Source organism: Corvus cornix, chromosome 20 (assembly GCF_000738735.6).
Source record: "Corvus cornix cornix isolate S_Up_H32 chromosome 20, ASM73873v5, whole genome shotgun sequence".
Taxonomy (NCBI): Eukaryota; Metazoa; Chordata; class Aves; order Passeriformes; family Corvidae; genus Corvus; species Corvus cornix.
The window spans coordinates 12,295,385-12,319,499 of NC_046349.1; the positions used below are offsets into that span (position 1 = coordinate 12,295,385).

Consider the following 24,115-nt stretch of genomic DNA (forward strand, 5'->3'; position numbering starts at 1 on the left):
TTAGATGAAAATTAAAGAGAACTTTCCTACCATTTTCTTTTGGCTCAGCTGTTGCCATGGCATTTTTCTTCTACAAAACTCAGAAAACTCAAAATTCTATTTGTGGAACCTCCTTTCTCTGACTGATTTTCCCTCTCATTCTATCATTAAAACACAACAAGAGGAGCAGTGTCTGAGGTCATCTTTCACCTGAAGACTAAGATAAAGAAATGAACAAATTTAGAGTCTCTGACATGCTCTAGGATTCCTGGCAGCACAAACCATGATGGGCGGCAAAAGAAACGTCTGAAATCCTTACTGTACCCTGAGGAAGGGTCTGGGGCTAAATTCTGCTTCCACTGACACCCTTCTCCCTCTGCTGAAGGAATTGAGGACGGAATTTGGCCACGTGTAGCCAATTCTACACCCGGGCTGGTGGGTATTTACCTCTCAGCTCAGAGATACAAATGCATGGCACCATGACAGCCAAACCCTGTAATCCTTGTGGATTCCTTTTGTTCTTGAGGAAACAAAGTGATCTCTCATGCTGGTAACCAGGAAATCCAACTGGGCAGAGGTTTCTGCCAAGAACGTGTTCTAGCAGAGCTCCAGATAATCTTTTTGAGGTCTCTTTCCTATGTCCCTTCCAACACACCATGGTTTTCTCTTGTTCTGGTGACACTGGTCCCCACTGTCCCTTTGGTCTGTGATGTTTCCACAAGACTCACTTCTTTCACAATGAACTCAAACAGCAAATAATTTGCTGAGAAAACCCAAATACATACTCAATGCTCCAAAATCTGTCTTGATCATATAAGCCATAACTCCAAGCCCAAGCTCTCTCACCAGGTACAAGGTTTGCAAAAGCCAGCTGCCTGCACTGCTTGTGGCTCCAGATTAGCATAATTTATCCTTAACTGTAAAGGTTATTTAAAACCCAGAAAAGCAGCTTTGCCAGTTCTCATTTTATCCCACACAGAAAGTTGCTTTAATTTGCAGTCAGGGGGGAAGTCAGTCAGCTGTTCCACCTGTGCCACGACAGGCTGCCTGCTCCTGCTGCTGCTGCCGTCCCGGTGTGGCTGCGGGAACCTTTCTGTGGGAATAAAGCTGTGTGCTAAAAATAGAACAGGGAAAAAAAAAAATCGAGTGGCTTCTAAATTTTACAACCAGTTCTCCTTCATGCAAACTGAGAGCAGCTCTGAAATGTCATCTTGCCAGGCCATGCAGCTCTAAAAGTGCCTTGCTGGCCCCAAACCAGTGAAGGTTCTCCAAATCCAGCCCCGGTGCAAGAGGAGAGGAGGCATAAGAGCCAAGTCTAACATTTAGACTGCCCATTATCAGCTCATGAAAGGTTACGCTGATACTAACAGAAGTATTATGACAGTTCATAATAATTAATGTGTTGTCTCATTCTGGTTTTCAGCAGATACAGGAGAATGACGTTTTTCAGAAGTTTGGAAGCATCTCCCTCTGGGCAAGGAACTGCCTGCAGGTAACTAACACTGCCCCAAGAGGAGATTAAACCAGAAACAGATAATATTGCAGAAGAGGTGCTGCAATAAATAGAAATCTGGTGTTTTCTATTCATTTGTGCCTTTATGGAACTCTTCAATAAAATCTGATTGCCAGAACTTTAACGGTGCTACATGGAAAAAGATTAAATCTGTTTCATTCCATGATAAGAAATAGGTACTGCAGAGAAGACATCCCATCTTTTTCTTACTCTAATTATTTAGGGAAGATGCTTTTTGCATGAGTGGACAAAATCTGGATCAAACTTCTCCACAGATTCATGAAAACGAGGTGCCACTGATCACAAACAACATATTCCAACTGACAGAGAAAGATAAGTTACATTAGTTTATATTTCTGGAGATGATCTAAGCCCTTAGTTATCTGTTACATCAAATGTCTCAGTTTTCCTTCTGTAATCTAATATCCACCTTCAAGCTTGCCCTACATTTAAAATTTATACAAGTTTTTTCAGATGCTGCCATTTTGCCTCGGGCTTTGTAGGTGTTAAGCTCCAGTAATAATCTACACTGTTTCTTTAAGAAAGTTCATCCATTCACTTTAATTACATTTTCAGCCCTGGTTATTGTCCCTGTGCCTGCAAAGAATGTTTCCAGCCATAAAAAACCATTATCTGCCACAATTATGGATAACCAGAGCGTGGCCAGAGGGCAGAAATGCCATGGTGAAAGATTGTACCGCAATTCAGCGCAGAATTTATAACTTTCCTCAGGGCTAACTGTCAGCCTGATCACAATGCCTGACAAAAAAGATCCAGTAAAGCAAATGCAGATGCTTCTTCTTGCCTGCATGGTTGCTCTTTTAAATTTTTTTTATTAAGGTGCAGTTTGTTGCGATACACAAAGTTGCAGCCACCGTGGGAGCAACACCACAGCAAGGACACCCCGCCTGATTCACTTTGCTGGAGCACAGATTTAGACCATACGAGTCCAGCACCATGGTTTTAAACACATTGTTCCTGTGCAACCAGGACACCTCTGAGGTGTGCAGAAATCACTGCTGTGCATTTGCCCTGGTGGCCAAACTGCAGCTCAGTGTTGGCTGCTGCATTGTGTCCTCTCTGCTCCTCCTTACCGATGGAGACAGATGATTTTCCACAGCTTCCCATGTTACTGCTCTTGCAACATTAGATCTTTCCATCACTAATTCTTGTGGCTATTAACATCCAGAGGAATGCCAAACTGGAAGAAAGATTAACTTTTTGACACAGCATTTGAGGATATTCAGTTATTTCTCGCATTCCATCAGGACAGAGGTTTGTATTGTGCCTCCTGATGCAGGATTTCAACAGAAGAGGGCAAGGAGGATCATGAGTCCCATCACAGTATTTCACGAGAAGAATAATATAAATCCTTCTATATTTTTTTTCCAGCCAGAAGTCTTGAAACACAATACAAACACGACTCAGAATTATCCTCCTTGGTTTTGTGGTGAAAGAAAACTGAGCAGTTGAGAGGGGCTGCGGTGATGTTCCTGGCATCCTTGATGCCTGTGCAACTTCCAGCAGAGCAGCAGGAGCTGCCATCCCACCCCTGCCCATGGGAGCCACGTTTCTGGACCCTTGTGAAGGGATAAAGCAGGTTGAAGTTCCTCCCCAATCTCTGGTGTGCTCCAGACTCCTTTAGCCTGTACTCAGGTGCTGGTGCACATTCCCACAGGGCCGGTGAGCCCCAAAATTGAACTTTGTACCTAATCTCAGACTTTCACAGAGAGATAACAGAGGCAAAGCCAGGATCTGGTGTTCTTGGGTTTTAACAGGGGATGCCGTCTTTCTCAGCAAGGAGGCAGCTGCTCAAAGGTAAGTGCAGAATAAAGAGCTTGAAAACAAATTTGATTTCTACACCAATCTCTCCCTGGGGTTTCCAAAAATACTGTGCTTTTTAATGGGACAATAATGCCTGTGGACATTAGGAATTCAAGGGCCTTTAAAGGTGCGGCCCTGTGTGGCCACAGATCAGAGTGAGAGAATTCTCTGTAGATCAGCCTGATTTTCCTCACTTTAGTTTTAATGGCAGGAATTCGAAATACAGAAAAGATAAAGGTTAAAAATGTCAGAGGAGATGAGGGAGCTGTGATTTGCTTGATTCTAGGTAGTGCTATGAGATAGCTTAGTAGGAAGCTTCTGCTCAGTGAAACCCCTCTGAATTCTGTTCTAAACTTTCTGGGTTTCTTCCTCTGAGCACGACCACTTCCAAACCAGCTGCAGCAGAGCTCTCTGCAGAAGAAGTATTTCTCATAATCTTTGAGAAGGTATTTCTTCCCTAATTCCTATCACCCTAACTCCACTCTGGCATGAACAGGTCGTAAGATCTGGCATCCCTGATCCCTCTTCAAACTCAACTTCTATCCAAAACATAATCGGAGGCAAAACTCCACCCCTTGGCGTGCCTTCAATAAAACATCATTCTACCTGAACCTCAGAAAAGATAAACTATTAAAGTAATAAGAGGATAATTTAACCTCTTTAATCAGATAATCCTCCAGCACATTGGACATTTATTTGCACGGTATATTCTACCATAATAAGTTTGAAGCTCCGATTTAAACAATTCCCCACCCTCAGAAAAAAGCTGAAGGAAGTGGTTGAGACATTCCATATCTCAGGTGCCATTATGTGAATGTGAAAACAAATGAGTTTAATTGGGGAGAAATTCATCCCAGACAGAGGGCTCGCCCAAGGCCCTTGTCTGAGAAACCCCACTTAACTCCACTCTAGCACAGAGGAGCTACACAGGCACTGGATGCCAATTAAGCCCTACTTATCTTTTTAATGAAGGGCTGAATCTGAAAATGAATTATTGTTTTGATGTGTAAATGCTGTTGGTTTGGTAAGGGAGTGAAAGGATTCTATCTGGGGGGACAGGCAAAACTGAAGCGATAAAGGGTTTGCACGAACATCCATGAAAACCTTACAGAGCTCTCCATGAGCTGGAAAACAGTGCCTGGCACTCAGACTAAAACTGCAAATTCAGCAGCCCTGGATCCTCCTGTGTCTTTGTGCCAGTTTCAGCCAAGCATTCCTTTCAGAGACCAAAACAAACAGAAAAGCTTCCCTGAAAGCCAGAATATGTCTCATTTCAGCATTTGCTAAACTAATTGATTGCTTTTCTAAGCAGTCATTTATTCTCGTATTTCCCTCAGTGTCATAGAAATAAGTGTTAAGCGTTCAAAAATAAAGAAACTGTTTTACTTTAGGCCAAGCCAAATACTTCTTTTAGCTTTTCCATAAGTTTTGAATTGCTGAAAATATTTTAGATTTTTTTAAAAATACTTTTTATCTGGATTGTTTTTCTAAATTTAAAATTGTCCAGGAGAAACAAACCCACCAATTAATACAAGTCAATGTATGGTCAAAGACCCTGCAATTAATTAGAATAAAAAGCAAAAGCAACTTTAGTCTCATTTAAAATTCAAGTTAGGGAAAAATTGTCATGATTTCTTTAGTTTTTGCTCAACTGTGGCTTTACATTAAGTGGAGTAAAACTTTCAGGTGGCTGCAGTCCTGAACAGGGATTTTTGGAAGACAGTTTCCCAGATACTGATCTTTGGAAATGAAAATGTTTCTCTTGCTCTGAAAGAAAAGTGAAATATGGTGCTTCCCCCTACTCGAAGTGCCAAAAATCTGTGAGCTGGTTTGGATCTCCCCAATGAAGGCACTGAAGTTCACCAGGTTTCCAAACCCCTGGAATCCACGACTGGTGAAAATACAGCGTGAAAAAATTAGGGATGTGCTATCCCAAGCAGTGACCTTCAGCTTGTGGTCTCCAGACGTGAAGCAGAGCAGGGACTTGGATCAGTCCCTTTCAAAAACCAAGCCCATAAAGAGAAAGCTTAAATATCTAATAAAGCAATTCACTCAGCCCATTGGAACAAGATGAAAATCACCAGTCCAGAGGGAAACTCATTCAAAAGTGTGGGAGATTTTTATGGTTTTCCCAGTGGGGTTTTGACCTTCTCCTTAGCAATCATGAATAGTAGGATGTAGCTATTTGAAGACAACAACACAGAAATTGTTTCAATGTGTTAGTAGTCAGAATTTTGCTTTAGGAAGTAGAATTGTGATTAATTAATTGTCAGACACATGGATATCTCACTTGCAAGACTAAATTTCCAAGGACAGATTGTGTCACCTAGACTTCAGGGAAGAGCTAAAATTGTCTAATATAACCATTTTTTAAAGGACAGAGAAGTTATGGGATGAGAAGGGTGAAGGGAGTCACTGGCCCTTTCTCACCTCTGAAATATGCTGGTTTTCTGAGATATGAACAAGAGTCATGATTAAGGTGTAAAAAATATAAATTAATCTATATCCATAGGCCTCTGTTATTTAAAGAATCACTGGAAAATATCATTGGAGACCCACACTCTTGCACTGCCCCAGTCATATATCCATGTACACGTTTGGGGTCTATGATTAGAGATGTTAAATTCCAGTTAATAGTTCAAAAAAAAGACAAAATGCCATGCTACTGCTAACTTAAATCATCCTTGTTTCTGCTCCACCTCATTACACACACACACCATTTCCCTCTGCATGACTGCAAGATCAAACCCCTCATCCCAGACTGTAATCACAGAGTAGTCAGGGAGTAGGTGCCCCCTCCCCTTTGCAGGGTCCTACAGCTCATTAGTCAATCATATTATTAAGAAATTCTCGGTTTTAATAAATGAAGGTGGTGTTCATCTCAAGGCTGAGAATGGATGTTTTTATGGAAATAAGCACTTGATGCTTATCTTCACAGCATCTCCTTAAGAAAACCATTATCACTTCAAAATAGCTCCTCCGAGCAAAAAAAGTACAATTACGTAAGTCTTGTGCAAGCCAAGCCAGGAGGAGATGCCAGGTTGTGTTTATGTTTTTGCCATTTTTTAGACCCAAAAAATCAGCTTAATACAGTTCCAAACCTACAAAGACCCGGTGCTTCAGCCACCCACAGAAGAGCAAATGCCTCTGACAGGCTCCATTCCAGCTGAATTAACCCTGGGTTTTGAACCTGCCTTTAGTAAGAGCTTGTTCCTCAAGTAGGTCCATGGAACAACGGGATAACAGAATCCAATGCTTTGCTTAAATGCTAAAAATCATCCACTTAAGGGGAGCAATTATCACTGATCCTTCATGCTAGCTACTTAACATTTAATGTCTTACTCCTTAAGATATGAAAATAAGCTATTTTAACCTCCTAAAGTAGATTTGAAAAGTCTCCTAAAATTTCTCAGAACAAATCTCATTTAGAAGCAAGTGAAATTATGTTCAGAAGCTACTTAGATGCTTTTTAAAAATCCAACTTGATATTTAAAATACAAAGCCCTGCAGTGATTTTCCCTTCAGTACCTTTTGAAATCAAGCTTAAAAAATGGACTTTGGAGCCAAGATGCATCTTTGTATCTGCGTTTTCTGTTGGCTGGTTTTCCTGCTGTAGCACGGCACTGCACTGCTCTGTCCACAACCGTATCCAAAAATACCACCACGAGACCCAAACTGCTGTTCTGGGACTTCTGAGCGATTGGGAAAGAGGCTGTGCTGTGATGGGCACACATCAACCACATCAAGATGGACTGCGCCGGAAAAGATTGTCTTTGGTAAATAAAAGGGTTTCAAAATGTGTCTTTTTACGAAGTGTTTTTCTTTGGAAACATTAAACTGCCAAAATCGACCTTCTTTACCACATTCTGCAGAGATTAAGACTAATGGCAAAATGAACCCCTTAAATGTCCAGGGAAATAATGTCCCCTAACACTCGAGCTTGTTACTCCTAGTACTCCACGCTTGGTAACTAAGAAATATAATGTTTGGAATGCACATTTCACCTTTAGTCCTTACAGTGCACAGGAATGTGGATTTTACAGCTTTTTATTAGTGCAAACATTAAGAAAACAAACAGAAGACTAGTATGTTATTACTGTTATAATTAATAAATATTTATATTATGGAAGTACACAAAATTTCCAGTCAGGATAGGCACTCTCTACTTTTAAATAATGCACACGTTGATAGATTTCTATTTATGGTAATTGCATCTCACAAAATAAAGAAATTTAGTTGCATTTACAAAATTGTAGGGTGGCCTTTGTCCCTGGGGCATTGCATTCACAGCCATGCAGCTCCCTGGCAGTTCAAGTGCAAAGATTAAACAATCTTCAGGATGGAGAATCATCTGTCTGAAATGCAACTACCAGAGAGGGAATGTTTACATTATTTTAGTATTTTATTACACAGTGAAAAAGAAATCACAGTAAGCTTTTCTTGTGCCACCTGCACCACTCTGCAATAATCCCAAAGCGTGTCCATTAATGGAACAGCTCCCAGTTTGCACCTGAAGGAGGAATGTAAGCCTGCAACTTTCTGGGGTTATTTGACTCATCAATTAATAGGTAATCTCAAGGACACATCCACTGGCCACACCAACTTTCACCAGCTCAGTAGCGGGCTGCCAAACCCCCTAAGGATGACATTCCCACCTGGTTTCCTTTTCTCTCAAGCAAATCCCTGCCCAGCCAAACAGCTCTGACGCTTCAGCTCTATCGTTTCCAGTGAAAATGAAAAGACTTAGCACTACAGAAAATCCCCCTAGCAGGCTTTGAAAAAACTGAATCTCTAATTACTGAACACATGAGGATTATAAGAATTTAATTAGGAGCCCCCCGACCCCTCCAGGTTGACATGGGAGACTCATCCCGGCTCGGCCGCTCTGGCTGGTGGGTGCTGGGGAGGAACTTTGGCTTTTGCAAAACCCGTCCGCCAGCAGCTGGAGCTGGGGCTGCTCACACCCTGTTGTTGCAGACAGCGAGGAAACCATCCAGTGTCCCAAATAAATTAATGAATTACTCTGCTCCTCCCAACAGACTCAACGCTGGAGCCAGGAGCCGTAATCGCGCTCTTGCTGCCTCTGAGTCACTGAGAGCCGGAGCCCGGCGCAGTGTGCAGAGTCAGCAGAGGCGGATGCTGAGCTGCATTGTGCCTGCAAGTCAGTCAAACCAGTTTAAAAATAAACTCCTCTTCCCCCAGCCCCTCTACAGGCCCCTCTGTGCACACACGGCGCTGCCGTTTCCCGCCATGCAGGCGGCTTTTTGGAAGAGCGCGCCCGACTCGCACCAAAGAGCTTTTGCCCTTTGGGTTAAACCGTGTCAGTCCAGGCCCTGAGCAGGCACAGGAACCAAAGCTGAGGTTTTCAGAGGAGCCCGAAGGAGTCAAGCATTCAAAACTCATTAGAATTAAATGGGAGCAGAGCACTCGTGCTCTCAGGTGCCGTTGAACATCTCGGTCTCTGTGCTGGGGTTAAATCAAGATGAGGAGCTGTCACCTTGCTGCTGTGTTTTCTGAGGACAAAGGAGGGTCCATAGCTGCAAAGACAGGTAGGGTGAGACCCTTCTGTTCATCACAACCACAGAAAACCTTCCCCAAAACTGCCTCATTGATTTGTCCCCAATGCCAGGGTCGTTGCACAGCTGGAGAGGGTAAATTGTCCCTGTCATAAACCATTGATACCGTGAGAAACACAAAACACCTTTTTCATTTCATATTTAACTTCATGGAAATGGGAATTTTTCATAATAAACCGTTTTACATCTGTCTCTGATCAAAAAAATTACTGATAAAACATATTAAATCCCCTCTGCCACTGATGTGGCATTTGAAATTAATTGTCAGATAAATTACAGGAGATATTCAAGGTCTGTAAGTAAATTTTAAATATTTTCATATTCAAAATTCAAACCATGTTGATCACACACAAGAGGCTGCATAGCTTGTTTCTGCTGCCTGGCTGTAGTGAAATGCTATGAATCCTTTTCAGGCAAGAAAATACATGTATCCAATGTTTTTGGTGATATTTACTGATATTTGCTGATATTAGTATTTAAAGTGAATGTTTCTGTGTGTTTGATCAGAAAAGTAAAAAGCTAAAACAAATCAGGTATCATGATTAAAATCTCAGGGAGCATTTTGGGGCAACTCAAATTTTTGGATAAATCTAGCTCGCATAAAACTGGTTCTAGTCCATGTATTTTCCTTCATCGTTCTTTTATTGCAGGGTAAATAAAATTATTTATTTCTTTTTCAGCAATCATAATAAAAGAGGTTATTCTCATTAAAGCTAGTAAAACTTCTCAAAGCTTGACATTTCCAAATAACCATGTCTAATTTTTTTACAGAAAGAATTAAACTGCAAAAATTATTTGCATGGAATCATTTTACTCTATGGATATTCTCCAAATTTTTCAAATGTGCTTAACATAAATCAAGGAAAAAAAGGAATGTTTCATCAACTAAGAATAAATCTGATCCTGCACCTAATTCCCACTTTCCAAGCTGCAAACAGCAATAACCCTTGAAAGATGTTTTTAGGAGAGATCATCCCAAAAAGAGGGAAGATAAACACACACTCCCCTTCATGTTCCAATAGGACCATTCCCACAATAGGATGTCTTCAAGTCCTTATTCAACCCCAGGATAACACAGCAGCAAAACTGCTGGTTCTCAAGGCTCTGTTCTCATTGCAAAAGCAAAGTACAAGTTCCAGACCTTTTCCCTGGAAAGAGAAGTTGCAGATGCCCAATCCTTGGTCATGTTTTGTGCCTGCTGCAGCTCAGGAATGTGACTGAGAAAAGATGCCCTGATATTCAGGTGCCAGATTATTGTCCCTTATTCACATTCAGATCACAAGCAGCTATACCCCAAAATATCACTGCGGGCCTGATCCCTGGGGAATTGCCTTTCCCACTGATCCCAGGGCATTATTGCCGTCACTAAGGCAGCATCTAGAATCTTCAGTGTGTGCCACTTTTCCAAATCTTTCCATGCTGTGTGATGAACATCAGTGCTGGGATGGTTACAAATAGAGATTCACCTTGGGTTGTGCTGCAATGGATCTATGAGTCAGTGCTCTGAGGGATGGAGGAGAAAAAGGATATCTTATCATTAGCAGGAGAAGAGCCAGGCTTATCAGGAGCCCTGCAGGAAATCCTCCTCTGTAACCCACAAGGCATCAAAGACAAGAAAAACAGCCTGTATTGGGATGGCAAGTGAGAACCCAGCTCCAGGAATGCTGCAGGATATGAGACAATGCCATAGCCGACCACCAGAACTTGGCCCACCAGAATCAACAGGACCTGAGATCTTGAGGATCTCTGCCACAGGACACGTCTGCACTGCACACTATTAAATTTAAAAATCAACAGAAAAGACACACAGGGCTATTCTAGGAATCAAAAGAATCCCCTGCTACACCAGCACAGGGTCTGGGACTATTTTTCCAGTTTAGAATCCCAACATTTGGCGCAAATGCAAATTTCTGCTGCACTATGCCACAGCCATCTCTCTGTGCACTGGGTCCCATTGGTATAAATGGTGATAATTTACAACTTCCAGTGTTTTGTGGTGGTTGTGAGAATGGAAATCATTATCCCTAGTGGGGAATACTTAAACACCTGTGCTGAGCCAAAAACTGGGGCAGCAGTGCAGGCAGGACCCCATTCCAGACACTGTTTTTGCTCCAGCTCCCAGAGTTGCATCAGTCCATGAGCATCTTGTGCACCTCGAGAGCATTTCAGGGAGATCCAGGAGGGACTGTGCCTACTTGCACAGGGAATTCAAACAGCTTATTACCAAAGCCATTTTCTTTTTTTATTATTACTTTCTTCAAACAAAGCTAATAAATCAAATCACCCAAGATGCACATTATGCAAACCTTAATTAGATTTGGCACACATCTCACTAGGAGTAGCACCCATCTGACTTCAGATCAGAGAACTCAGGTTTGATGGGTGGAACCAAATCGCCCACTTTGGAGTTGCTAAATCTACTTTTAAATGCAGTGTGTTTGCATTTTTTCACTCTGGGACCTGCAGGAAGTTAGCTTTGTTTGACTTTTGGGCAACAGGAGCAGTGGAAGGGAATTCAGAAATAGAAGGGGACATGTTTCGGAAGAGCATAAATCTCTTATTCTGCAGGCATGGGAGAATCACAAAGTTGGCAGCACCAATTTTATGGGGTTTCATTTCACACGGCTACTGCTTGTGGAGCTTCCTCCTTGACAGCCTACTGCTCTAAGGCATTCTGGGATATTATAAATAAAAATATAGAAAGCTGATGCAAAAATACTGTTTTAGCAGCATTTTGTTTGGCAGAGCATCTTTCATTGCTGATACCTCTCCTGATTTTATTGCCAACCTCTTGCCTTTCTTACACACGCAGCACCTCTAGAAACAAGACCTTGTGAAAAACTTCAGCTTTCTATTTTTTTAAATGCATTTATGACCTTCATAGAGATGAAGACATTAAAAGGAAAAAATAATTCGAAGTCTATTCAAGAAAAGGTGGAGAAAAAGATTTTTATAAAGTAAAAATGCTATGCCCACACTTCAGTCCTTTTCTGCTGAGGAGGAATAAGAGTGACCAGCAGGGTATTGAAAAGAACTTGCCCAAAAAAGCAACAGCTCTGCAGATGGTGCTGAACCCCCATAGCAACCTCATGGTTCCCTAACCTCCCTTCCACAGAATGACACATGGGAGGGAGGCAGAGGGAGGGGAAGAGGCTGATCATGGACACACACAGGATAAAAGGAGCTCAGAGCTCCATGGGGAGTCCTGTGCTCCAGAAAGCAAACAAACCACAGCCTGGGCACGAGAGCAGAGAAAGAGAACACATTTTCTGGCTCGTGGCCAGGCTGTACCTCAGCTGGCCATGGTCTGCTCACAACTGGTGTCAGCCCATGGCTGTTGTGACACTGGAAAGGCCATCACTCCCTGTCAAACAGCACAGCTGGTTGGACCGAGGGGGGTTTGCTGCACAGGGAGTCCCACGTGCTGCTTGTGCTGCCCAAATGAGCACAGGCTGAGGCCCAAATTTGTGCCCAGCTTGCCAGGTGACAGCTCCACTGCCAACCCTCACCACCATCCCCTGCATCAGCTCAGGGCAGCAGTGACAGCACAGAGCCCAGTCAGATCCTGCATGGACAGACACCCTCTGAACTCCACACTCAGCCACACCCAGAATGGACACAAGGCTCGTGTGCCCAAAAACACCAGCAGCAAACAGCAAATTTTAAATAGCAAGTGCCTGCAACAGGCAGCTCACGGGCAGTCTTCCAGTTACCAGTTAATTAAGAAAAAAAATTAATATATTCAGTAAATTATTTAATGAAACAATTATTTCATGCAGAAATCTTAGGCTACTTCTAAGCAACCAACACAAAAAAAGATATGATAGTTTCAAATTAATTCTTTAGAGTGACACACGCATTCGGGACCTGCCTTAAAAAGGTGCTGGACTCCACTGCTGAAGCCTGAGTTTTGCAACCTAAACACCTGACATTTTTCTATCTGTGAGATGGGAGACTCACATTTGCCTTATTCACAAGCACAGAAGTGGGCAGAAATAATTAAATAAAGGGAGCCCAGTTCATGCTCCAGTGCACCACGTATGAGAAGCTGCGGCTGACAATGACATTGAAAACCAGTTGTCAGTCTAATGTAATCAGAGAGACAATTGGCTCTGCTGGCAAGAACTGAATTAGTGTTTTCTGTCTGAATCAGTGTCATCTTCTAGGGAGCAGTGAAGCTTATGCAATGATAACAAAACTCCCCAGAAGCTGCATTTGTTACTGAAATATGGTGGTGCTTTGGTGCTGTGTAACCTCATTCTGTAACACAATATACCTCATGGTCATGCTGCTGTTCTTATGTTTCCTGCAATGATACAATTCAGTGACCAGATACTAGATCAAACTAGACAAGCATAATATTAAAACTTTAAAATCTCTCTCTGAAAGCTAATGTGGTTTATTCCCAGGCATGTTCCCTGCTCTTTTCACTCACTGTACACACATGCAGAGCATGAAATTGGGGCAGAGTCAAGCCTAGATGAAGCTTCAAATCTTTGTGCTTTGGGGGAGACAGAAGGGTCAATGGTACTGGGCATCATTTTCCTAATGAGAACAGGGGTAAATTTCAAACCAAGGTCAGATATAATGTCCCTTTACAAGTAGGACCCACTGCTGATGCACACTTGGATTTTGTAATGAGACTCTAAGATTCAGTCTTAAAATAGCCCTTTTAGTATTGTCACAGCATCTGGTAACTTCACCTTTGTTTCTGTTTCAGTTCATAGCACGAGTTGTTGCTGAGCACTGGAACATGCTGAGTAAAAAAAAATACTAATTGTTTTCATTTTCACTGTGGTAGAACCCTCAGCTGCCTGTGCTGCCCCTTGCCTGCAGAACCCCCCCATTGGCCCCTCATGGGAGGTGTGAACAGTTCACAGCCGTCTCAGAGGGTGGAATGATGTACAGGTACAGAACAAAAAGGCTACCTCAGAAATGCCACTTATCTTCAGAAAAATACTACTTCAGCCCAAAGAACTTTTTATATTTGCATATCACAAAATAATCTTAATAATTATGTTTATATTACAAACAACTGGCACCAAGAAACTTCTGGTTTATATTCTATTTATAACGATCTTTTCTTGTGTTTAGCACTATTGATCAATAGAAAACTCAATGAAAGCAATAAAGGCACATGGCTCTTCTATATTCCAGTTTTAAAGATATTTTCTCTTTTTCATCTGCAACACCTGTTTCTTTAGAGAGATACTGGTGTGATGGGAGGGTACTCTCACTGGATTGATATACATCTGTAATGAGCAAGCTGATCATCCTCCTCAGGCCAGGGAGACACGGCATGATCTGACACTTAAAGGCACGACATCAAAATATATACCCTCTTTTTTATAATTAACATTCCACATTAAATATTCATTAAAACTTACATAAATTATTTCCTTGTACAAGGCTCAACTTCTCTGTCCTTGTTCAGACAAAGCTCTCCTTGAATGTGTTTGCCCAGCTAAGACAAGACATGACCACACTTTCAACCTGTTGTGCTGCCATCAGTCTTTGTCAGCCTCAGAGAGCACAAGGCACAACACAAATCCTGAAGCTCCTTGTGTGTGATTCCCTCTTCTTTTCTACAAAATCCACCTAAAAAAATCCCAAACAACAGCAACAACAAAAACTAACCAAACAAAACCCACAAAAACTCCTCCACCTCTGTTGAAACAAAACCACTCAAGTACAGGAATTTTGCACAAAGCAGAGGAGACTCACGGGAGCAGGAAGGGCTCGAACATCCCCATCACATCTGCCAGGGCTCCAGACCAGGCCTCCACGGAGCTCCTCGCTGGAAGACAGAGGGAGTGAGACGAAGAGGGAAGAGGAATGCTTTATGCCTCACATCGACTGTGTGTCAAGCCAAAGCCCCAAACAGGAAATGTTTCCCTAGAAGAGCTTTGTAACAACGTGCTTTTCACATGTACAGCCTGGATTTTTTAGGTCTCTTCAGTAACTGTTTCGATTTACTGAAACAAGGAGAAGAAAAAAAAGCTCAGTGAGGACAAGGCAGATGACCACATCCCCTTGGCACACACCTTGCAGTCCAGCTCTGCCCTCTGAAGACGCGGACACTCTCCAGTAGTGCTTATTTATCTGTCATGTTGTGGTGATGGATGTTACTGTTGCTCTCAAAAACATATGCTCAGAAGTTTATTATGGCACTAAATATGGGCTGGGTAAGAATCTGGATTGTTTAAGTGTCAAACAGTGACAACATGTGTACAATACAACACAGACATCAAGGGGGAACCAGCTCAGCTAATATGTGGTATTCATATAAGCCTTTAGGAACAAAGACCACCCATAAAGCCAAACCAAAGCTGCCACAAGAATAGGTGGTGCTGCTTCTGTCACTGCAGACTGGGTGCTAACTGGCTTCCTAATTAGATTTGCAAGATAATAAAAGGCATAAAATGCATTAAAAGGACAATATGTTATAAGTTTTCCTATGACAAACATTGCTGTAAGTTCAGCAGATTCCTGCTCATGGTAGGTCATGATCAGAACACCCAGTGCATGTTTGTTTTTCTTATGGCTGGGCTTGTTTTCTTTATGTTTTGTAATATACCTTTGTACCTTTGATTAATGAGAATTAGTATTTCCTTAACAAGGATAGTCCTGAGTACCACAGCTTTCAAGTAGCCACTAAAAAACAATCAGCATAAATAACTCTGATACTTCTGAGCATCTTCCTTCAAATAATGGTGTTTTGTTCTATTTCATATTATATTTTGTAAAAACACACGGTAAATTGGCTAGTACAAAAAAAAAGGGAAAAGGAGAACCCTTAAATAAATTAATTAAGCCCCAAGAAAAAAAATACATCTCCTTAAATACATGAGCTGGAACTTAGGAATCTTGGAGACAGCAGCACCACGTGGCAACTGCTGGAGCTCTGTCCTCATCCTGGAAGACCAAAGAGTTCAAGCAGAACTGGAGCATTGCTTGACAAGACTTCAAAAGGATTGAACAGAAAAGGAGTAAAAGCAAAGAATGGCAAAAAAACCCCAAACAAAACACAACCACCGTAGGATAGGAGGGAAGGATAGATTGAAGAGGAGAAACAATAGAAAAAGAAAAGATTGATGGGAAATGTAGACTGCAATCCAATGCATCTTCATCACATGCACATATCAGTGAGTGGTAAAAGAATTTCTTCCCTTGATATATGAAACCCTTAATATCCAACTTTCCTTTCTCTGTGACAGTTACTAACAGAATGACCAAAGGGAAAAACGAGTCTGACAAAACTAAACTGCGCCTCTTGCTCATGGGAATTAACATTTAAACCTGAAAAACCCCTGTCCAGACTCTGTGATCTGCAGTGCAAGGGCCTCAGAATACTACAACAGTTCTGAGAAGTCCTTAAACTCTCAAGCTACAGAGTGGAAGTCCCAGAAGGTGCCACCACACCTTAATTAGCAATTTGCAGGATGAACTGAGGAAAGTTCTAAGGACTTAAGTAGCACCACCTACCCCACAAACTCAACAGCAACAGTTCCAATATCCCCTCACACCAAGCAAAGCTTCCCAAGGTAGGACCCTGCTCATAAGCCAGCAGCTGGAACCTCTACTTGGATTAGAACTGCAAAGGCACCAATTCCTGTTCAGATGGTCCCTTTGTCCAACACAGCCTTGCTCCCCAGCCTTTTGGAGTGTGCTATAAAGTCTTTTCCCCAGGCTCTCTCAGAGGAGGTGGGTTGAGGGAGGTGTGGGTGCTGGAAAGAGAGATATATTGGCTCCAAGTTAAACAGCTTTTTGTATGCACAACCTGAGGCATAAACAAGTCAGGATTTGCGTACTGGACCTTTGCATATACAATCTGTGTGCTCTGGAAAAATCATTTAACAGTCCTTCTATTGCAGGGGTGTGAAAACACTGGGTCAGCTTCTTTGTATTTTAAACAGCATAGAAATGAGCGTGAAATAAGGAAATCCACAAGCGTCTTTGCACAGTCCCTGGATTACCTGAACAGGCAGTTCTGGGCATGAGTGAGGAATGGAGAGGTGGAGTCACATGGCCTGTGCCATGAAGGAAACCAGGCTGGATGACCAAAAAGCTCCATGGATGGCTGGGGTAGTCGCCAGACAGGCAACACCTCATCTCTGGGCCAAGGAGATTTCAGTGACACCAAAGCTATGACAAAGATCAAAGCAAAGAGCAATGGTGGCACAGGGACAAGACATCACATGGGTCCACATGTGCTGCTTACATCTTTGTTTGGTTTCATTTTCAAGAAAGTGCTCTTCCAGGGGACGACCCCAGCTCTCAGACCTCTTGGAATACAAGCTTTTTCAGAAGTGACTTAAAAGAAAAGAGGGTGGGGGAAATCTGATTTAATAAATGATATATAGGAGTATAATTATATGGTTTTAAACACAGTTCCAGTTCACTTGTCTCAGCAAGAAATGCTGGTGTGTGAGAGAAATCATTTATATTGCTTACTATGGTTTTTCAATCTTGGCAAGCACTTTTTCCATTCTAAGATGTGGGAACACCCACATCAGTAATTATATATGTTAGCAAAAATACAAGATAACTTGTATTCTGGAGAGGGGGATTTCTCCCATTTCTCAGCGAACTCTTAGGGCAGTAAAAGGGAAGATCTCTATTCTACAAGCTCCATAACTGTAAAAAATTATTACTGAAAACACAAGTTTGTCTCTATGTCGTGAAACACAGGTCCATTATCCAAAACATTTATCATCTATAACACCTCTGTGGCAAAACTAATGATTTTTCAGTTCTGGGCACCTTATTCAGTGTGAAGAGGATTAGTAACCCCCATTGTTGGGTGGAAATCAGCAGAGCCAGTGGTGAGATTTTACACGTTTTAAGCATGGGTTAATTGGTAGGAGATGTTCATGTGTGCATTCCAGCAAAACACAGGGGTAAAATGTGAAATCTGGGCTTTCTGAGCAGGAAGCACTTGCTGGGATTTCCACAGGGTGGGAATTCTGGTGGAGAGTTGCAGGGAGACGGAGCTGGGGCTCCCACAGCTCCTGCTGGAGCCCGTGGGATGAGGCTGCTCACATGCTCAGCCACAGCCTGAACCACTTGTGAACTCCTGAACCGCAGCTTGGCCATCCCCAAAGTGCACCACACTAAGGGATAAGTTGGAAAGCTCATCCAACTGGGAGCAGGCTGTGTCCACTGCAAATACCTACCCAGAATTCAGGGCTGGTAATTTTCTCTGCTAGTTCTCCCGCTGGCTAAAGGAGCCCAGGAATATCCAGGCACTCATTTTGCAGGCATGTGTGTTTAGGTGCATGGCAGAGAAATCCTCCTGTCCATAAAGGAACTGTTCACTTCCATAATCCTGCCACGTGCACTCCTAATATTTGCAGGACAGACTTGTGGAATAGTCACAGTCTTTTACCTGACCTTACACAGAACATTTTCTTGCACAGATTTTTCCCAATATGTGTCTGGATATAAAGACATGATCACTCCTCATTTTTTGTTTTGTTGGTTTTTTTTTTTTTTTCTTTTCTTTTGTGGTTGCACAGCTCTCAAATCTCAATAAAGATTTAATTACACACTGCATTAAAAGAGAATTGAGTTAGCTTTCTTTATGGTTTCTTAAATATTCTTTTTATTAAATCAGATGCAGATCATTAAGAAGAGCAGTGATAAATAATGGTCCACAGGCAAAATTATAATCTGTCCTTTTGTATATTTTGGAGTTAAAAAGCCACTAGACCTAGAGACATCACACTAGTTGGGCAAGGCAAGAATGGGAAAATCATGTTGTTCTAACCCTGGATAACCCCAACTTGCTACTTGCCACTAAGTGTCCCAAACTAACTTGTATTCTATTTAAAAACTATATTTATTTTCTTTTCATACAGAAAAGAGTTTTCTTCTGGTGTTTCTTGTATGTCAGTGTAAGCTGACATGTGCTGGGACCCACATTTTGAAAGCCCAAATTTCACTTCAAAGCTGCAGGAGAGATTCCCACCATGTCCTGGGAGAGCTGGGCTGGATGAGAGCTAAAGACAGGAAGAGACTTTGTCCAAACTGAGTGACATGTGAGAGGGAGGCAAATAAAGAAACAGAGCTATTGCCTAAGAAAAAGAATTAAAAATTAACGACCCCATGAGTTTCCATGAGCTTTATTGTCAAGCTGTAGGCTTTTAAAATTTCCAAAATATAAAGCCATTCAAATCCTCAATTTTAGTATTCTAAGATTCACAAAAAAAACCCCCCCAAATTACCTTGCATATTTCTAGGATTTTAAAATGTTGCTCTCCCCACTCCCAACCCCTGTAATCCCTCTCTAACACCGGTGTAAAGGGTCTTGCAAGCTTTCTTTAAGTCATCATCTTTAACCAGAGCTGAATTATTATGTCAGATGGTTGAGAGCATTCCACATTTCCTGATAGTTTTGTTTAAACAGTATTGGGCACAAAAAGCACAGGAAAAAACCCCACAGCTTTCTGGTTTCCATGCCAGCTGTTTTAATATCATAAATGATATTAAATGGAAATAATGGAAACGCTCAATGGAAAATTTAAAAAACCAGGCCATTATAATGCCATAATCTTAAGTAGCTCTTAAAAGAAAACAAAACACACTCCCCCCCTTGCTGCCCCCCAGAAAATCCAGATGAACACAGAAAAAGCTGTCAAGCTCAGTCTTGTCCAAAGCAGATCTGCCAATGTTCTGACAATGTTTGCACTTGCTTGTCAAAATGGTCACTTCAGCTGAGCATCATTTACACTTTGGCTTACAAATTAGTTATGTAAATTGCCTCTAAATTTAACATGGAAAAAAATCCACCTACCTTTTAAGTTATATATATAAATATACACACTTTCTATATATATTATAAAATGTGGCATTGTAGGACCAACGCTTCCTGGCTGAAGTGAAATGTTGCAGTTGGAGCACCCAGGAGAGACTGGAGGCTGGAGCACACGGCTCCCAGCCCCTGCACTGGCCTTCCCTCCCTCCTGTGCCACCAGCTCACTGCTGGAGCTTGAAGAAAAAATCCTTTTCTGCCTCACTTTCTCGATCTGCAAAGTGGACAGGGCTGGTTCAATTAGTCCTTGCATTATCTGGCTAATGTAAAGATTTTCTCCTCTCTGAGAGCCACTTCACAAGCTGTTTGAGCAAGTGATCTACTCTGAAATTGCTCAGAAAGCCATTTTCAGCAAGAAGAGGGATGTAGGACTTTTAGCAACTGGTCTGTTGGGCCAAACTGCACATTTCTGGGAGCTGTGGTGCTCACATAAGGTGCTGCACGATGCTGTTAGTGCATGGGGGCTGGAGGAGTGCCTGGGCTGTTTATGGGAATGTCTTTAATTGTTCAGCAGATTTTAAAGATAATTAACCATATTGTTATTAAAAAAAAAGGTGCTGAGAGAGCTTTGTCATGGAATTCTTTCCTTCGTTTATAGAAAGAGTTCAGTTGAATATTTAGGCTAAGACAAGTAAGACCAGTTACAATAGGAAGAGAAGAAAATCTTCTTAGGAGAGAGGATCCTGCACCTGGGACTACTCTGAAACTGAGACTCATCATAAGAGAGAGAGCTTGTGCAGGAGGGAATTTTAAATCTCCCTGAACTCTCACACTGTGCATCTGTATACGGAATAAAAAAATCATATTATTAGGGTGTTTCAAGGTCAGAGATTACTGGAGATAGGCTCTAATCCTGCCTCCTTCAGAAACAAGGACTGAGAAGTACCTCTTAAAATTGGGATTGATAATAATATCTACACTTAGGGTGTGAAACCTAACAGGCTTTGTCTCCTTACTTCTTCCTTTCTTCTCCAACATTTTGAATACCAAGAAAAAAAAACAGCAATGATTGCTCTGACATGTCAAAGAAACCATCATGAACATATATTCTAAATTACTTTATTATTTTCATCCTCTGATGATTTTGCTAATCAAAACTTGCTTGGTTTACTCTTGATGGAAAAATTTTGCCTGTTAATGGAAACGGTCAGTGGCTGACTCCTCGTGAAGTGCACACACAAAACTTCTCTATATTTAGTCATCACTCTATCTGCACATGGGGTTAATACCTGCCTCCCAGGATATGCTGACATTCCACTAATCACTAATGGGACAGGAGAACCCAGCATTAACGTGGATGGGTAATGCCCAGAGCATTAACACGGTGCTCCACAGCATCACTGACTATCACAATCATCTTCAGAGCCTCAACCTGTTCTTCTCTGCCTCAGAGTTTCCCAAAGTACCACAACCCCAACAGGAAGGTGAGACACAGATGGATGAACTTGCTTCCTCAGGCAACTCGCCACTGTTACTGATTGGAGTTGGAAATGCTCAAACTACTGGTTTTATGGCTCTGAAAATCAACTCTCCATCCAATTCAACTGCCAGTTACATATATGCAGCAGAAAAACATTACCAACTCTTTAATTCTATTAAGGGTCCATTGCATTTCAATTTCTATGACAAAATCAGGAGCTAGAAAAGCTTTATGCATCCTACTTCACCAAACACCACTTCCACATTATTGCTGACCCAGAAAAGGAGGAATGAAGGACTGAGGGAATATAGCAATTTATCCTGAAGTGTTTCAGATCCTAAGGTCTTCCTCTACAGCCATGAACACATGGACTTAGCAGCTGATCAGCCCATGAAGGAGGAGTGGGAAAATTAGGATGAACTCATGTCTCAGGATGCTGGTACAAACACCAAAGAGAACAACTTCCATTCCACTTTTGCATTATATTATATTCTCTGCCTAAAAATTCTAGCTGTGCATAAGTCTACAGCAAAGAGAAGAGAAACCTGAGGAAAAGAGAATGTCCTGGGACCACCTATCACACCACCAGCCCACAGAACCGTGCTGCTTGGCACGAGGCAGAATTCCAGACGGTCACATAAGTGGAGTGTGGGTTGCATTTGGTCTTGAGTCACAGCTTGATTATGTGATATCAACTCTGTACTTGTGCAAGGTGAATTTAGCCTTGCAGCCCTAGAGAGAGAGAAATAAATCACCGAAGAACTTGCAGAGACCTGGAAACAGAGTGGGACAGCTCAAGTGATCCACACTTACACTTATTATTAGAAGTGAGAGAAAGCTGCAAATAAGCCTGTGAATATTCTGTCTCACTGCATTCAAGTTGTTTTCCAGCTTGATTCTTCAAGTGAGCTCCTACACATCAATCTGTGCAAATACCAGAGCAAAAACCTGCATGTCACTCAAGACTTTGGTATGTTGCTTGATCAGGACAAGGAAAAGGAACAGGTTTTGAGACTGTTGCACTGTGACAACATTTTTTGCCGAAAAATAATGTACTTTAAAGGTGTTTTGAAAAGTGAATTTTAAATTCACGTTCATTTTTAGTATTTGCATCAACCCCTTTTCCAACCAGGAAGAAGAAGAACACCATGTGACTTACAAAGAGCTGAAATTTGAAATGTTGGAAACCCACAATGAGGTGCTGGCAGCCAAATCCACGGACAAAGAATGAATCAGGAAATCAGCTCAAATAACGAATACATTGAGAACTTCATAATAAAGTCAATTACAATTCATGCACAGAAAACAGACACCATTCATCCACTATTATCCGGTGAATAAATCCCTGAATTCCCCGTTATCTGAGTATGTTTCCCTAACAAAGCTGGATCTTTAACAGCTTTCTAATTCAGCATTTTCTGACAGTAAGGGAGTGGGAGAACCTACGTGGAACATGCAGAGTGTCAGTTTTCCTAAGGGCCAGATTTAGCAGTGCCTCCTGGCCATCCTAGTGCTGGGAATCATCCCACAGTAGAATTTAGGCTATGGGCACATCCCACCAAGCTGCTCAGCAGTCTTTGTGGGACACTCTACAACCAACTAAAAAGCTGGACCTCTGTCAAATATCTATTTTAACCTGAGGTGAAAGCCTGGCCACAAAGAGTGAAGTTTTAGATTTGGCTTCAGCAGAGCCAGGTTTGAGTTTGGCTTGTTGGCAACCAAGGGACAGGAGGTAGAAGCACGTTTTCCCTGTAGGTGCTCCTTTGTATTCCTCAACCGCTTTCATCCACTCCCGTGCGCTCCAAAATCTTTAGCCAGACAGCTCGTTTGCATATGCTTTTGAGATACTAATTAAACACGTACAAACAAAGAAAAACCTTGCAGCAAAAGAGAAAACACAAAGAAATTAAGGAACTTACTTCAGAAGTCTCGGGTAAGCCACTCAATTGGGTTTTCCCCGCAGATTCCCCTCCTGCCTTCGCTTCCCCGATCCACACACTCCGCTAATTCCAGCAGTGAATCCATATATTCACAATCAAGTGGAATAACTTATAGACACCAACCACAAAGCTCCATGAGCATGACTGCACACAAGTACATGCTTGTTTAAAGAGGGATCTGGAACACCTTGAGAAATGTGTACAACACGTTCCATGCATCTGCTGGCTCCTTGAATTATTCTGTCTGAAACAATGCAGCAGCTACAAAAAACCCAACCCAAAAGCATCAAAAAAACACAAAACCACAATACTGAAAGTATTGCGCCAGTAAAATAAACCTGGAAACTCTGTATGAATTCTAGCACAGAAGTGACAGAAAGGGAAAAGGGATCAGTCTGGAAAACCAAGATGCTTTCAGTCAAAATTGGAAATCACAACAGTGAAACGGGAATTTTCGATGAACAATTCAAATGTATTCCTTCTCTAGCTCCACATTTCAGCATTATAAATGCACCAAGCTCCTTCTAATACCAATTTTCTCTGCCAAGGAAGTTTCCCAGAGAGAAAAAGATCTCAAACTTTACTCTCTAAATAATACAAATAAGAATTCTTTCTTTTATGGTTTGCCACAGAAGTGCAAGGTTTCCTCAGGTCTACCCAGGGCCCAGAATATTTGGGCTTCACATAATACCTGACAGGTAATAACAGCTTATCTTGTTAATTTTGCTCTTGGGAAAACAGCAAGAGGTGATCAACTCCCGCTCCCTTTTTGTATGTTTATTTCCTATCACAGATTTTTTTTTTCCACAATGAAATGCAGATAAGAAGTTCACCTCAACAAGATAAAGAGTGAGATGGGTGCAATTAAGTCTATGGAGTAATTTGTTTTCTACAAGACCCACGACTTCAATAACATAACATCTAAAATGCTGGAGGTATCAAAAAACTGGAAACAAAACCAATAAGAGGAAGATGAAATGTCAGCAGATGGATTAACATCATCGAGAATGTGCCAGATTCTTAAGGCTATATTAAGCAACAATTTTTTTT

At 41.8% G+C, this 24,115-nt stretch overlaps 1 protein-coding gene across 3 annotated transcripts in view; it reads right to left on the bottom strand.

Annotated features, from left to right (window-relative positions):
• The window catches only part of SPO11 (SPO11 initiator of meiotic double stranded breaks), a 224,753-nt gene extending 201,640 nt beyond the window's left edge, over positions 1–23,113 (bottom strand). For 2 of the 3 annotated variants that reach the window (XM_019284443.2, XM_019284454.2), the window contains exon 1: positions 14,617–14,840. The gene's annotated coding sequence lies outside the window, so the exon portion shown is untranslated. Of the gene's footprint in view, positions 1–14,616; positions 14,841–23,044 lie in introns of those variants that run through there. The other variant, XM_019284446.2, reaches the window with a different exon arrangement.
• Between the last annotated feature and the right edge of the window lie 1,002 nt (positions 23,114–24,115).